Below are 16,012 nucleotides of genomic sequence, written 5' to 3'. Positions count from 1 at the left end.
TCAGAACATTGGTGCCAGCTAGACTTAAATCATTCAAAGCAGGACTTTCAACAGTATCCTCTCAACACACGCAGTTGCATCAGCACTGACTATGATACAGATCCCTGTTTGGTGTGCACCAAGGTCAGATATAACCGTTGAAGCATTTATATTCAAAGAAAGGCCATCCTCATGTCAACCAACCATTCTGCCTACCCAGATAAGAACCGATGGTTCCTCAACTCCATTAAACAGGTGTTCTCCGGCATTTCCAGAGTGCTGAAGCGAAATGTAAGATACTTTAAACCTTCTAGCAACTGGCTGACAAATCGTACATTATCTTACAACTCCGGGCCTACGATTTCGTCCAAGGATCCCACTGTGACCTGTAAGATGTACTTCAAACCAACTCTTTTTAAGGTAACTGTTTACAACACACTCCTATGTGCAAACCTCAACCATCTACTTACCTCTGAATCTGACAGTACAATAAACCTATATGGCTTCTGAGTGGGCAAGCTCAGATATTTGCTGCCAGGGAAGATGGGAAGCAGTTTCTGATACTGTTTCTTGTGTACCTCTCTGTAAAACAGAATGACATTGAACCAACTCATAACCATTGACAGGCCGAGCCAAACCTTTGGCCCTAAGCCTATGCATGCTATATCTACTGCCAGCAGCAAAAGGAATCTATTCCACTTGTAAACTCACACAGATTTTGCTCCTGGAAATTGCAATTCAGCACCCTCCAAAATAAAATTATGTACCTGTGGTTTAGAGTAGGTACTGTACAGACTGCATAGTCTGCAGAAACAGCAGGACAAATAGAGATCTTTCTTGTGGGTCAGTCTCACACCCATCTAAACCCGCATAATTTGACTAGCCCCAGTTCTATCCATAGAAACAATCTCCATTATGCCAAAAGGATCTCTTACTTTTGTAATCTATTTCAGCATCTCGAAACCTCACCCACCAAGTTCTGCACCCTCTGACCAGAGAGGAATGCAGCCCTGTCACCAGGCCCCCATTTTGCTAATGTCTAAAACAATAAAACTGTGTATGGCCATCATTTCAGTTACTTGTAAATATTGTGAAATGCGCACTCTGTATAAATCTATGGCATGAGACGGAAATGCTTGTATAAAAAACTTTGGGGCAGCACGGTAGCATAGTGGTTAGCACAATTGCTTCACAGCTCCCAGGTCCCAGGTTCGATTCCCGGCTTGGGTCACTGGCTGTGCGGAATCTGCACATTTTCCCCGTGTGTGCGGGGGTTTCCTCCCACAGTCCAAAGATGTGCAGGTTAAGTGGATTGGCTATGCTAAATTGCCCTTAGTGTCCAAAATTGCCCTTAGTGTTGGTGGGGTTACTAGGTTATGGGGATAGGGTGGAGGTATGGGCTTGGATAGGGTGCTCTTTCCAAGAGCCGGTGCAGACTCGATGGGCCGAATGGCCTCCTTCTGCACTGTAAAAAAAATTCTATGAACTTAATGGGCTGGATTCTCTGTCAGCAGTATCCTCCGTTTTGCCGGCATCGCACCCACGCCTGCGGATTTCCTGACAGCATGGGGGTGGCCACAATGGGAAACCCCAATTGCCCGGCTGCCGGGACGGAGAATCCCGCTGCTGGCAGGGGCATGCCGCACCGGAACATGGGTGCGGCGGGACGGAGAATCCCGCCTCATGGGTTTGTAAAGGGTAGGCAGTTGTCCTTGAACGTGCGGTGTTTGTTAAATGTGGTGCACTCTTCAACAGAAGGGAAGAAACCGGAAGAAGGGAAGAAGCTGGGTGCGGAGAAGGCATTTGACCGTGTAGAGTGGAGTTATTTGTTTGCGCAGTTGGAGAGGTTTGGGATTAGGTCTAGGTTTGTGGTGTGGGTCAAATTGTTGTGTAGGGAACCAAAGGCAAGTGTGCCGGGTGTGGCGATAAAGATGAACATTTTGCCATGGTTTTTATTTTTGTTTTAGTGCGTACAGGTCTTTTTGCTGAAAACAATTTTTACGCGGGTCGAACGGTTGATTTTGTATTTTGTCTGGGCAGGAAAGGTAGCAAAGGTTCGGAAGATGATGCTTTAGTGAGGGTGACAGTCGGGGGGGCTCTGGCCCTCCCAAACCTGATGTACTACTATTGGGCGGTGAACATTGAGAAGGTTGGAGTAGAGAGCCAGAGGTTTTGTGGGTGAAGATGGAGGCAGGCTCTTATAAGGGGGTCAGGTTGCGGGTGCTGTCAACAGCGCTGTCATAATATCCACTCCTGTATATCATGCGATGCAGACAGGCAGTGATTGACACACAGGATAACCAATGAACACACACGACACAGAACAACCAATCACCAGACAGGACACCACCACTATAAAGCCCACAGGGCATTAAGGCTCTCCCTCTCACAGGACACGGCTAGGGAGATAGTCGCAGGGCACAGGCCAATGAACACCATCACCATGTGGTAGAGAGCTAGTCTGGTCAAGCCAGTAGCGATGTGTTGGGTACTCTGGATCTGTGGAGACTGCGTTTACCTTAGCAGTGACATAGACAGGCTACCAAACACAATAATAGTACAGCATTATTTTATTAAGCTAGGAACTGTTGAACATACTTTCACTGTGGGTCGACACTATGTTAGATTAACTGAAGACCTATGCCTATCCTGACCAGTCTAAACTGTTAGCACATGGTGAAGGTCTGTGCTACAAGCTGTGAGCTCTGTCCTTCTCAGAGGCTGCATCCCGAATGAGTGGGAAAACTAGTGCCCTCTGGCTTTATAGTGAGCGTGCCCTAACTGGTGATTGGCTGCTGTGTTGTGTGTGTTGATTGGCTGCTGTGTTGTGTGTGTTGATTGGTCTTGCAGTGTGTCAGTCAGTGTGTGTCTGCACCATTATATACTGATGTGTATATTATAACAAGTAGGAGGTTATCAGTTAGGTTAATAGAGTGTCAATCCACAGCAGATTATGTACAGCAATCAACAGGTTCAATAAAACAGTGTTGGACCATCTCCTGCGTCGGAAGCCTGTTTTTCGTTTTACTGCATCCAGTTGCAGTCGATGTTAGACCAGCACAGATAACACATCAAGCGCCACTCCCGTTTGCCCTGGGGAAATATTCGGGGAGTCCGGTGGTGGTGGCCACGTTGAAAATATGGAGACAATTTCAGCAGTACTTTAGAGTTCGGGTCGGGGTCGATGCTGATGCCGATCCAAGGGAATCACGGGTTTGAGCCATCGAAGCTGGATGCTAGGTTTTGGGGGTGGGAGGAACGGAAGGTGATGGAAATGAAGGACTTATTTCTAGAAGGGCGGTTTTGAGTTTGGAGGAGTTGACAGGGACCTTTGGGATTACGTGGCGGGAATATATAGGTGCTGAGAAAGTTTTGCTGACTTTTCCGCTGGCACTGCCCTCCTCACTGTTGGAGGGGGAGCTGTCGGTGAGGGGGCTGGAGGGGGGGAGGGTTCATCTCAGCAATCGATGGGAGGATTTTGGAGGAGGATATGACAGAGTTGGAGGGGGTTAAGGCCAAGTGGGAGGAAGAGCTGGGATGGCACTAGAGGAGGGGTTGTGTTGGGAGGTGCTGCAGAGGGTGAATGCCTCAACCTTGTGTGCAAGGCTGGGTTGATACAGCTAATAGTGGTACATAGAGCACACATAAGTTGAGGATGAGCTGGTTGTTTGAGGGGGTGGAGGACATTTGTGATGTGTTGGAGGGGTCCAGCCAATCATATACGTATGTTATGGTCCTGCCCGAAGTTGGGGAAATTTTGGAGTTTTCCAGCACCATGATGGTGATCTTGCATGTTGATTTGGAGGCCAGTCCCCCGAGGGCCATATTTGGGGTGTCAGGCTTGCCGGAGCTGCTCACAGGTGGCTCTTAGTGGGGTGGAGGTCAGTCTGTCCGCTCTGTGCTTTAGTATGGCTAGGGGATGTGACGGAGTTCCTGTACTTGGAGAAGTTAAGTTCATTTTGAGGGGGGGAGAGTCAGTGAGGGGTTCCCCAAGAGATGGGGTTTATTTATATTACACTTTAAAGAGCTGGGTACCATCAACTGCTGAGGGGGAAGAGAGGAACGAGGAGGTGGCGGATGGGGGTGTTTTTGCTCTTGGTTACTGAGGGGTTGAAGGATGGGGGGGGGGGGGGGGGTGGTTTGGGAGTGTTCTGTTCTTTTAGTTTGTTGTGTTATATATTTAAAATATAAAAAAACGAATAAAATATTTTCAAAATAAAAAACTTCATTTAAGAATAATATGATTGAATTAAGAACAATCCCCTTGTCCAATTTTACAAATACTGTCTGCTCTGTCATAGAGTTTTACAGCACAAAGAAGGCCTTCAGCCTATCTTGTCTGGCCATCAATCACCCATCTATTCCAATCCCATTTTCCAGTACTTTGTTTGTAGACTTGTATGCTATGGCATTTCATGTGCTCATCTAAATGCTTCTTAAAAGATCTGAGGGTTTTTGTCTCTACCATCCTTTCAGACAGTGAGTTTCAGATTCCCGCCACCCTTTAGGTGAAAATTATTTTCCTCATATCAACTCTAAATCTGCTGCCCTTTACCTTAAATCTATGTCCTTCGTTATTGACCCCCCTACAAAGGGGAATAGTTCCTTCCTGTCTATCCTATCTATGTGAGCCTTCTCTGCTCTCAGGAAAATGACCTTAGACTAGCCAGCCTCTCTTCATACTCTCTATCTTATACTCCTATTCACAACAGTAATGAAGTGGGTAATGATGAATTGAGATAGACCGCTTTTATTATATGGTGGCACTGCAGCCTCACAGCGCCAGGGACCTGGGTTCGATTCTAGCCTCAGGTGACTGTCTGTGTGGAGTCTGCACGTTTTTCCCATGACTTCATGGGTTTCCTCCGGGTGCTCCGGTTTCCTCCCACGGTCCAAAGATGTGCAGGTTAGCTCAATTGGCCATTCTAAAATTGCCCCTCAGTGTCCAAAAGGTTAGCTGGGATTCATAGAATCCCTACAATGCAAAAGGAGGCCATTCAGCCCATTGAGTCTGCACCGACCCCTCAAATGAGCACTCCATTCATTTATTTATTTATTTATTAGAGTACCCAATTCATTGTTTTCCAATTAAGGGGCAATTTAGCATGGCCAATCCACCTACCCTGCACATCTTTGGGTTGTGGGGGCAAAAAACCACGCAAACATGGGGAGAATGTGCAAACTCCACATGGACAGTGACCCAGGGCCGGGATCAAACCTGGGACCTCGGCGCCCTGAGGCAGCAATGTTATTATTTGCGCCACCGTGTTGCCCCAAGCACTCTATTCATACCCACTTCCCCACTATTCCCGTACCCTAACCTGCACATCAAGGGACAATTTATTGGGTTACGGGGATAGGGTGGTGGCGTGGGCCTAGATAGGATGTTCTTTCGAAGGGTCGGTGCAGACTCGGGCTGAATGGCCTCCTTCTGTACAGTAGTGATTCTATAGTGGGGCTTCTTATCACCCAATTTTCTAAGCTACACTTCTGAAGTTATGGGGCTGAGACTAGGTGTTGACACCTGCGGGGCATGTATGGACTTTCATGGCAGGAAAATGGGTGCAAACCCCTCACCGATTCCAGTACTGGTGAGGGGCTAGCACCGGTGCCAAGTGAAACTCTCGTGGAACGTGCCGAGAATGGCCGGGTCCTGGGCCGCACATGGGCATGGCTGATGACCTGCACCGGTCGCGCCATAAAACATGCGCCAGCTGTGTGTGAATCCTAACCCGCCAACCGCAACCCTACAGCCCAGCCCCGAGCCAACTCCCACCAGTTCCCCCAGCCCTAGCGCTCCCCCGGCCATCGGCACGGATCTGGGCTGAGCGCGGTGACGCTGGACATTGTCCGCAGCCTCCTCGCCGGGTTCCCGATCACTTGGGACCACACATGGCCCGTGCCGTCGGGAACTTGACCCATCGGGGGCAGAGCATCGTGGGTGGGTCAGCCGATGATGCGCCAACGGCGTTGAAACAGCAAGATGCGCGATTCACGATGACGCCGGTTTTGAGGGGTCACAGCATGGCGGACGAGCTTCAAACCGCCAACGTTGGAATCCATTCTCCGATCAATCGGCAATCACAATTTCGGTGTCAGGTTTAGGAGAATCTAGCCCATGGTGTTTCAAAAGCTAAATTGAAAGGATAAATTTTGAACTACAAATCAAACATAATTACGCAAAAATTATAAAAGTATTGTAAGAAAAGATATAGAATAAGAATGGTGCAGAAATGTTGCAAAGGTAAGTGAAAAGGTGTTAAAAGATTAAATTGTCAATTAGCAGCACATTAAAAGAGATAATGACAGTATCATTATAATGCCTGGGCTCGTTAGGCAAAAGATTTGAAATATTTGGAGATAGGTTTGTTTCAGCTTTTCAAAATGTTATGCAGGCTGTATTATGGCATGAAAAGAACTTAATTATCTCAACAAACATTATGCATTTGTAATTTCTTGTAACATATTATGAATCAGGATAAAAGCAAATTACTGCATATGCTGGAATCTGAAACGAAAGAGAAAATCTCAGCAGGTCTGACAGCATCTTTAGGGAGAGAAAAGAGCTAACGTTTCGAGTCCGATGACTCTTTGTCAAAGCTCCGGTTTGACAATGCTTTGACAAAGAGTCACCGGACTCGAAACAATAGCTCTTTTCTTTCCCTACAGATGCTGCTAGACCTGCTGAGAATTTCCAGCATTTTCTCTATCATATTATGAATCAGAGTAAGTGGCATTTGCCTAGTCCAACAGGTTTCCAGATCTGAAGGTGAAGGACTGTGAACGTGGCTAGAGATGTAAAGCTTAGGATTCATTCTGTCACTAAAGCAGAATCACAAAATTGTTACAGCACAGAATGAGACCATTCAGCCTGTCATGTCTGCACCAGCTCTCCAAATGCAGAATACACCTAATGCCCTGCCTTCTCCTAGTGACCTTGCACATTCTTTCTTTTCAGATAATTATCCAATTCGCTCTTGAATGCCTTGGTTGAACCTGCCTCCACTACACACCCATGCAGCACATTCTAGATCTTAATGACTTGCTGTGAAAAGAAGTTTCTCCTCATGTCTCCATTGCCTTTTTGCCAATTGCCTTAAATATGTGTTCTCATTCTCTATCATTTCACCAGTGGCATCAGTTTTCCCCGATCTACTCTGTACAGAGTCCTCAAGATTTTGAATACTTCTGTCAAACCTCCTCTCAACCTTCTCTTCTCCAAGGAAAAAAGTCCCAACTTTTCCAATCTATCTACATAACTGAAGTTCCTCTTCCCTAAAACCATTATCATGATTTTCTTCTGCACTCTCCAATGCCTTTACATCTTTCCTAACGTATGATGCCCAAATCTCCGAGACGAACAAGTGTTTATACATGTTTAACATTGCATCCTTGGAGACTTCTGGTGGCGGTCATGGAGAGGTAGGTCGCACATTTGATAGCTCCCGCCTGTAACAGACTTTTGGATCTTTTTCCCCCGTTTTTTAAGAGTGAGACAGTAAGGAGAAATCCCCCTCTGGTGTATGGAGAATTGGACCAGAAGTGGCCGTGTGAGATGACAAAGTCCGAGAAGGGAGACGCAAACAGAGTTGGTGACACGGGACAGCATGGCGGAGGGCAACGGCCGCGGGGAGACAGCACAGTGGTCGACGGAGCAGCTGGTAAAGTTTTTTGACGATTGCTTCGCCAAGCTGAAGAAGTACACGCTGGACCCGATTAAGGCTTCGATTGATCAAGTGGTTCAGAATCAGGAAACCCACAGGAGAGTGATTCAGGAGGTCGAACAAAAGTTGTCCGAGCACGAGGAGTATATAACCGTGCTGGAAAGAAGCTGGGGGTGATGAACGACCACCAGAAAAGAATGCAGGAGAAGCTGGAGCATCTGGAGAATAGGTCCAGGAGGCAGAATCTCAGAATTGTTGGCCTCCCTGAAGGACCTGGGAGCGGATTTGGCCAAGAGGCGAGCTGGCTTCAGTCGGGCAAAAGAGACCCTCTTTAAGAAGGGGGTGAAGTTCGGAATGCTGTACCCAGCCCGCCTGTGGGTCACGCATTAGGAACGGGACTTCTACTTTGAAACGCCAGGCGAAATCTGGACCTTTATTAAAGAAATGAAGCTGGAGGCAAATTAACAGACACTTAAGCCTTGGAGAAGTACTGTTGCAGCAATTTGCAGTGCTGGATTGTAAATATTTAAGTAGCTCTTTGTGAAATAATGGGCTGTGTGGATGTTTAAAGGTTGATCTGTCTTGCAGGGACCTTGTTAGAGTGGGGGATGGACTTTGAATTTAGTACTGCTTTTTGGGTGACTTTTTCTAAAGTGATTGTTTCTTTGCTTTTTTTTCTGTTTGTTTACTGGGGAGTGTGATGCTTTTAAAATGTTTATTCATGTGGGAGGGGGAGAGAGGAGAGTACAATAGGGAGACAGACTGCTTGGTGCCAGGGGCGGGAGCTATCGAGTCAGCATGGGTCAGCTGACTCTCGGAAGCGCAGTGGGGGCTGGACAGGTTTTAAGTTTGAGCTTGACTGGGGGATTGGGTTTTTAGTGTTGTTGCGAGTGGGGGGGGGGAGGCAGGGGGGGGGGGGGGGGAGCTGCTTTGCTAGGTTAGTGGAGGAGATACTCCAGGTGGACAGGAGATACTCAGAGCCCCGGACGCGGGAAAGAAGTGGAACAATTGAGGAAGGCAAGGGGGGGCGATCTATGAGTACGGGGAAAAGGCAAGCAGAATGTTGGCGCACCAGCTCAGGAAAAGAGGCGGCCAGGGAGATAGGTAAAGTAAAGAGTAGAGACGGTAATACTGACCTGAACCCAGCGGGGGTGAACGAGATGTTTAAGGACTTTTATAGTAAATTATATGAGTTGGAACCCGCGGCTGGGGTGGAGCGGATGCGGAAATTTCTGAATCAGTTGAGGTTCCCGAGGGTGGAGGAGGACCTGGTGGAGGGGCTGGGAACCCCAATTGAGATTGAGGAAATAATCAAGGGGCTGGAGGGCATGCCATCTGGCAACACCCCGGAGCCCGGCGGCTACCTGGTGGAATTCTATAAGATGTTTTCAGAGATATTAAGCCCACTGCTGGTGAGGACATTTAACGAAGCAAGAGAAAAGGGAGTCCTCCCCACAACAATGTCGCAGGCCTCAATTTCATTGACCTTGAAACGGGAGAAGGATCTGGAGCAACGCGGGTCATACAGGCCGATTTCTCTGCTAAATGTGAATGCCAAATTGCTGGCTAAGATACTGGCCACAAGGATAGAGGACTGTGTCCCGGGGGTGATAGCGGAAGACCAGATGGGATTTGTTAAAGGCAGGCAACTGAAGGCCAATGTTCGAAGGCTTCTAAATGTTATTATGATGCCCTCAGAAGGAGAGGAGGCGGAGGTGGTGGTAGCGATGGATGCAGAGAAGGCTTTTGATCGGGTGGAGTGGAATTACCTGTGGTTGGCGATGGGAAGGTTTGGGTTTGGTGAGGGCTTTATTGACTGGGTGTGGTTGCTCTATCAGGCACCAGTAGCGAGTGTGCGTTCGAACCGGCTGAGGTCGGGGTATTTTGAACTGCACCGAGAGACGAGGCAAGGCTGCCACCTCTCCTCATTACTGTTTGCTCTGGCCATAGAGCCATTGGCCATGGCGTTAAGAGCCTCTAGGAACTGGAAAGGGCTGGTTCGGGGGGGGAGGGAAGGGGGGTGGAGCACCGGGTCTCGCTCTACGCAGATGACCTGCTCTTGTACATTTCGGACCCATTGGAGGGGATGGGGGAAGTAATGTGAAACTTGGGGGAATTTGGCATTTTTTTCAAGGTATAAATTGAACATGGGGAAAAGCGAGATGTTTGCGATCCAGGCAAGAGGGCAGGAGAAGAGACTGGGAGAGCTGCTGCTTAGAATGTTAGGGAAGAGCTTTCGATGTCTGGGAAACCAGGTGGCCCGGAAATGGGAGGTACTACACAAGTTAAACCTATCCCGGTTGGTAGAACAAATGGAAGGGGACTTTAAGAGATGGGACATGCCCCCGCCAGCACTGGTGGGGATGGTACAGACCGTGAAAATGACGGTCCTCCCCAGATTTCTGTTTGTCTTTCAGTGCCTCCCCATCTTCATCCCTAAGGCCTTTTTCAAGCGGGTGAATAAGATTATTTTGGGCTTTGTGTGGGCGAATAAAACCCTGCGAGTGAAGAAAGTGTTGTTGGAGTGCGGTCGGGGGGAGGGTGGTTTGGCGCTGCCGAACTTCTGCGATTACTACTGGGAGGCTAATATAGCCATGATCAGGAAGTGGGGGAGGGGTCGGCATGGGAGCGGATGGAGGCGGCGTCATGTCAAGACGCCAGTCTGGGAGCATTGGTAACGGCACCTCTGCCGCTCTCGCCGGCCCAATACTCCACAAGTCCAGTGGTAGTTGGCAGCTCTGAGAATCTGGGGCAGTGGAGGAGATATAAGAGAGTGGAGGGAGCATGGATTTGGACCCCGATTTATAACAACCACAGGTTTGTACCGGATAGGCTAGATGGCGGGTTTCAGAGTTGGCAGAGGGCAGAAATTAGAAGGATGGGGGATCTATTTATAGATGGGAGCTTTCCCAGCTTGAAAGCTTTTGAGGATAAATTTGAATTGCCAGCAGGGAATGGTTTTAGGTATTTGCAGGTGCGAGACTTCCTGACAAAACAGGTGTCAGCCTTTCCGCTGCTGCCACCACGGGGGATATTGGATAGAGTAGTTTCCAGTACCTGGGTGGGAGAGGGGAAGGTATCGGATATTTACCAGGAGCTTTTGGAGGCGGAGGAAACTACGGTGGAGGAGCTTAAGGGCAAGTGGGAAGACGAGCTAGGAGGAGAGATAGAGGCGGGTCTGTGGGCGAAGGCCCTAAGCAAGGTTAATACATCCTCATCATGCGGCAGGCTTAGCCTGATACAATTTAAGGTAGTCCACCGGGCACACATGACAGTGGCTAGGATGAGCACGTTTTTCGGGGTAGAGGATAGGTGAGCAAGGTGCGCGGGACGCCCAGCAAATCATGTCCACATGTTTTGGGCATGCCCGAAGCTTAGAGGATTTTGGCAGTGTTTTGCTAAGGCAATGTCCACGGTGCTAAAAACACGGGTGGTACCGAGTCCAGAGATAGCGATCTTTGGAGTGTCAGAAGATCCGGGAGTTCAGGGGGCAAAATGGGAGCGGATGGAGGCAGTCGCGTATAAGAGTACTGGTTTGGAAACATTGTTGACGGCACCTCTGCTGTTCTCGCTGGCCTGATACTCCATGGGTCCGGTAGTAGTGGCGACCCTGAGGATGTGGGGACAGTGGCAACAGCACCTGAGGCTTGAAGGGGCCTCGATTTGGCCCCTGATCTGTGGATGGGGGGGGGGGGAGGTGTTTCAGGGTTGGAGGCGGGCAGGGATTGAGCGGTTTGGAGATTTGTTTGTGGAGGGCAGCTTCCCAAGTTCGGAAGGGCTGGTGGAAGAGCATGAGTTGCCCAGTGGAAACGGGTTCTGATACTTACAGTTGCAGAACTATGTGAGAAAGCAGGTGCCGTCCTTTCCTGATCAGCTGCTCCCAGAGTTGCAAGTGTTGTCGACAACAGGGGTTGGGGAGGGCAGGGTGTCAATGAGGGCAGCACGGTGGCCTAGTGGTTAGCACAGCTGCCTCACGGCGCTGAGGTCCTAGGTTCGATCCCGGCCCTGGGTCACTGTCCGTGTGGAGTTTGCACATTCTTCCCGTGTCTGCGTGGGTTTCGCCCCCACAACCCAAAAATGTGCAGAGTAGGTGGATTGGCCACACTAAATTGCCCCTTAATTGGAAAAAATAATTGGGTAATCTAAATTTTTTTAAAAAAGAGATATACAAGGAATTGATGGATTGGGAGGACGCCCCGATAAGAGTAGTTAAACAAAAGTGGGAGGAGAAGCTACGGTGTGAGCTGGAGGCTGGGTTATGGGAGGAAGCTTTGAGAAGGGTGAATGGGTTCTCCTCGTGCCCCAGGTTGAGTCTCATCCAATTTATGGTAGTCCGTCAGGCTCATGTGACGGTGGCTGGAATGAGGAGATTCTTTGAGGGGTGGAGGATAGGTTTAGACAGTGTGGGTGGAGGGAGGGGGGGGGGGGGGCGCGAATCATGTTCACATGTTTTGGGGGGGCCTGCCCGAAGTTGCAAGGATTTTGGCTGTTTGCTGGCGTGATGTCGAGGTACTGGGGATGAAGATGGTCCCGTGTCCCGAATTGGCAGTGTTTGGAGTGTCGGAAGACCCGGAAGTCCAGGGGGTGAGAGAGACCGACATTCTGACCTTTGCTTCTCTAGTAGCCTGGAGACAAATCCTGTTGGGGTGGGGGGATTCGCAGCCTCCGAAGCCGGGGGTATGGGTGAGTGACCTCGAGGATTTGCTTTCGCTGGAGAAAATTAAATTAGTCTGAAGGGGGTCAATGGAAAGGTTTGCCCAGAGAGGAAAACCGTTCATTGACTTCTTCCAGGACAGTTAAGTCAGCAGGGTGGCGGGGGTGGGTGGAGGTGGATTTAGGCTTAACAAGAAAAGGTGGAGGCAGAGAGGGTGTGGTGTGTGGTAAGGAGGGCAGGTTGTGGTTGTTGGCTATTTATTGAGTTATGGTGTGTTCTCCGGTTTGTTATTTGTTGGTTATCATTTTTATCTTGGTTGTGGTTTTATTTGATGTTTATTTATAAATGCCTCCATAAAAATCTATATTTTTTAAAACTCTTGCAAATGTAACAATGAACTGCTACTACCATTTTTGCTCAGTTGTGTTCATTCCCCTCCTCCACCACTCTCCTAATTGAACTAACTTTTGATGTTCTACAAATCTAGACAGTCTTCTCTAATCGTACCAAGTAGCGAATCTTCATGTGTGAACCTTGACAGTGAACATCAGCATGCTATTCAACTGTGAGGGAAATTACAGCAGAATCAAGAGCAGGAATCAAACCTTGGACCTTCCTATAATATATGAGACAGTTAATTTCTTACTGATGCTTCAGCAATGCCTTTTACCTGCTATAAATATGGCAATCAATAAGGTTGCCCTTCTTTCTCTCGATATCGATATTATATTGCTCAGAGTCGCCAGGTATCAAATGATACCACCACAAGGTTCAACCGGATACTGATCTAAGAGCCAAACACCAGTTAGTTAGTTCAAGATCAATGGTACTTTATTTACACACACAATTATCATGCAACATAAACACTACTAGCTAAACATCACCTATCAACTATGACAACCTGTACTTAAATTCAGGCACCCGGCTTAGGTCAGAGAAACTTTGGCCTTTGTTCGAACCTGGATCTGCTGGGTCTGGAGAAGTAACTGCTGCTCAGCTGGGCTCATCCGTCTGGTAGCGGGCGTTGAACTTGAACTTGCTCTGGTGGTGCTGCACTTAGAGGTGGATGTTGCCAGAGCGCCAGATCCAATAGAGAACGAACACATGGTGGTCTCTCTCTTTATCCTTGGGGAGTTTTGCACTCTTTTGGGCGGTCCTTCAGTTTGGACCCCACTATTTGGGTAATTCTTGACCACTGTATTGGATTTGCGCCAATAAAGGGGCGAGTGCCTTGATGGCTGGGCGTGTCCTAAGCGGTCATTGACCCTGTTGTTGATGCTTCCTGAGTACAGGGAGTGGCGCCGAAATATCTGGGATTGTATCGGTTACTCAAGAATCAGTCTTTTGTCTGACGGAGATGGGCCATCAAAATGCTAATCGGTTGGGGTTTTTGATGCTGTCTGGATTCTTTGCTCACAAATATACATTCAGGCTCTGAGCCTGCCTGAATCTTACATGGTCCACATTTCCCTTTTGGCTTTGCGAATGTCCATGTTTCTTGCTGCAAGTGGCCATCCCAGAGGGCTACACTACTTTGATTTATTATTGATTTTCTCTCCTTGTTTTTACTTTGATTTTTTTTTACTGTTTTGTACCGGCAACATGCACCAGGAACATGCGTCTCTACTGGGAAGAGAGGGCATACATGATCACTTGAATAGAAACAGCCGGAATGTGGCAACTCGGGGCTTTTCACAGTAACTTCACTGAAACCCACTTGTGACAATAAGTGATTATTGTTGTTATTATTATTATGTGCAGGGGTATGGCGAAAAGGCAGGGGAATGGCAATCAGCCATGATGCTTCTTTGGAGAACCAGTACAGATAAGGTGGGCTATATAGCCTCCTTCTGCACTGTAACAATTCTGTGACAAAGAAAAGGCAGGTAAAGGGCTGGTCACTGCTCTGCTCCTACAGGCTGGTTACAGAACTTCAATGACAAATGATTGGGAGCAGGCTGCCTCCCTGATTTCATCTGGGAATGATGTTTGATCTGGAATCATGGGGTCAAGGTTCAAAGTACATTGGGCAGCGAGCAAATTTGTCCCCAAAACCCCTGGAAAATTCAATTGCAGGGCAAATAATGAAAGAAAATTTACCAAATTGTACTGTGGAGAAACAATCAATGAAGAGCTGCTCCTTCAATCACAGATATTGTCTCTCCCAGTCTTGCTACTCTTCCAGAGACAGAATCAGTGATTGAGGAGCAACAAGGGCTAGAGACCTCGGGCGATTTATTTTTTCCAAAATGGATGCCCATTAGGACAATTTTTGCAGCAAATAGCTGGGGCCTGAATGGACCAGAGAGAAGCAGATCACAATTGAGAGAGGTAACTGAAAACACAAATAAACAGATCAGAAACAGGACAGTCCATCGTTACGATAACCCCATCTCTGATTCTCTGCGATGGTGACCAGCCCTGACAAAGAGTCTGTGGGTGATTTACATTTTGCCCATTCTGTGCTGGACCTGTGGCGTTCGCATGAATGGGCTTTACCTCTTTCGGGACCTAGACTGGTTCTCCCTCCACCCTTGTTCTCACTCCAACTCCCAATCTATTTCTGGGAGCAAGATAGGGGATGATTTTAAGCCCTCTCCTTCCGTGCGAAACAGCATGGGCTCAAGATCTGGAGAGAACGAAAACCGTCATTCCTGCGCGATTGGCTTTTGGAATTCCCCCCCCGCCAGTGAAATAGTGTGAATCATGCAGCAAAAACCCGGGATCCTCATTTTAATGCATTAGCCTGTTATTACAGAACACTCTCTCCAGACCTTTACCCCTCTCAGAATATTCACCCGGCACTGGTGTGATATCAGGCCTACAGAAGCATGAACCTTCCGGCTTCACCTCCGAGGAGGATATCAGAGGTGAGTGCTCGGGCAGCCATGATTCCCCAGGCTCTTCACTGCTCAGGGTGCACACAGATAAGTTCAAATTGGGGCTGCAGATCAGTCACTCATTCTCAGGGAGAGGGGCCGCTAGCATGTTTTTCCTTCCATTCACTTCGGGGTACCCTTTGCTTTAAAGGCGTCTGGAGGCTGGCGTGCAGGAATCGCTTCCTTGCTGGGCTTCTGGACAAATCACTGCTGAGGGAGTGCCTCTCCTTACTGCGAGCTGTAAAGTGGGTGGATACCGGGTGTCAGCACTTCGGGGGCAACTGTGAGGCAACTGGATGGAGTGCCATGAGAAGCCAGGCTGCAAGGAAAAAGTGGGTGCCTCAGGAATGGCACTCCTGTGTCAACTGTACCTAGAACCCCACATTCAGGCAGAACTCTGAGGACCAAGGGGTTGAGGTCTATTGAATATCGATTGCACTTGTCTAGGACGTTTGTCTCTCAGGAATAAGTCTGCAAGGCTGTGAAATGGAAGAATGAGGGTGACCGCTAGATGTGTGCTTGATATGCTCATTGCAGGCTTTACTCTAATCAACTGTGCCTCATTTGTCACAAGAGGCATTCAATTGATTGGAATACAATTTTACCCTCCATTGGCAACTCAACAGTGTCAATGAGATATGCAAAACTAAAGACAACTGCACTATTTGTGTCCCAAGCATTCCCAATGAACCCCAATGCTCAATTAAGCATTCACATCATCCAGGATACACTGATGTGACCCCCAAAGCAAGGCTTCATGATAATGTCTATCATCAATCACCCCATTACATGTGACGGGGGGGTTTCTTTGAGGTGCCCCAGATGCTGGTCCCTTG

The 16,012-nt window shown here is 48.3% G+C and overlaps 1 protein-coding gene across 1 annotated transcript in view; it reads left to right on the top strand.

Moving 5' to 3' along the window:
- prdm16 (PR domain containing 16) overlaps nt 1–16,012 on the top strand; it is a 1,033,598-nt gene that overhangs the window by 66,665 nt on the left and 950,921 nt on the right. The gene's annotated exons all lie outside the window — the stretch shown is intronic.

Source organism: Scyliorhinus canicula, chromosome 16 (assembly GCF_902713615.1).
Source record: "Scyliorhinus canicula chromosome 16, sScyCan1.1, whole genome shotgun sequence".
In the NCBI taxonomy this organism is placed as follows: Eukaryota; Metazoa; Chordata; class Chondrichthyes; order Carcharhiniformes; family Scyliorhinidae; genus Scyliorhinus; species Scyliorhinus canicula.
This window is presented reverse-complemented; position numbering and strand designations above follow the sequence as displayed.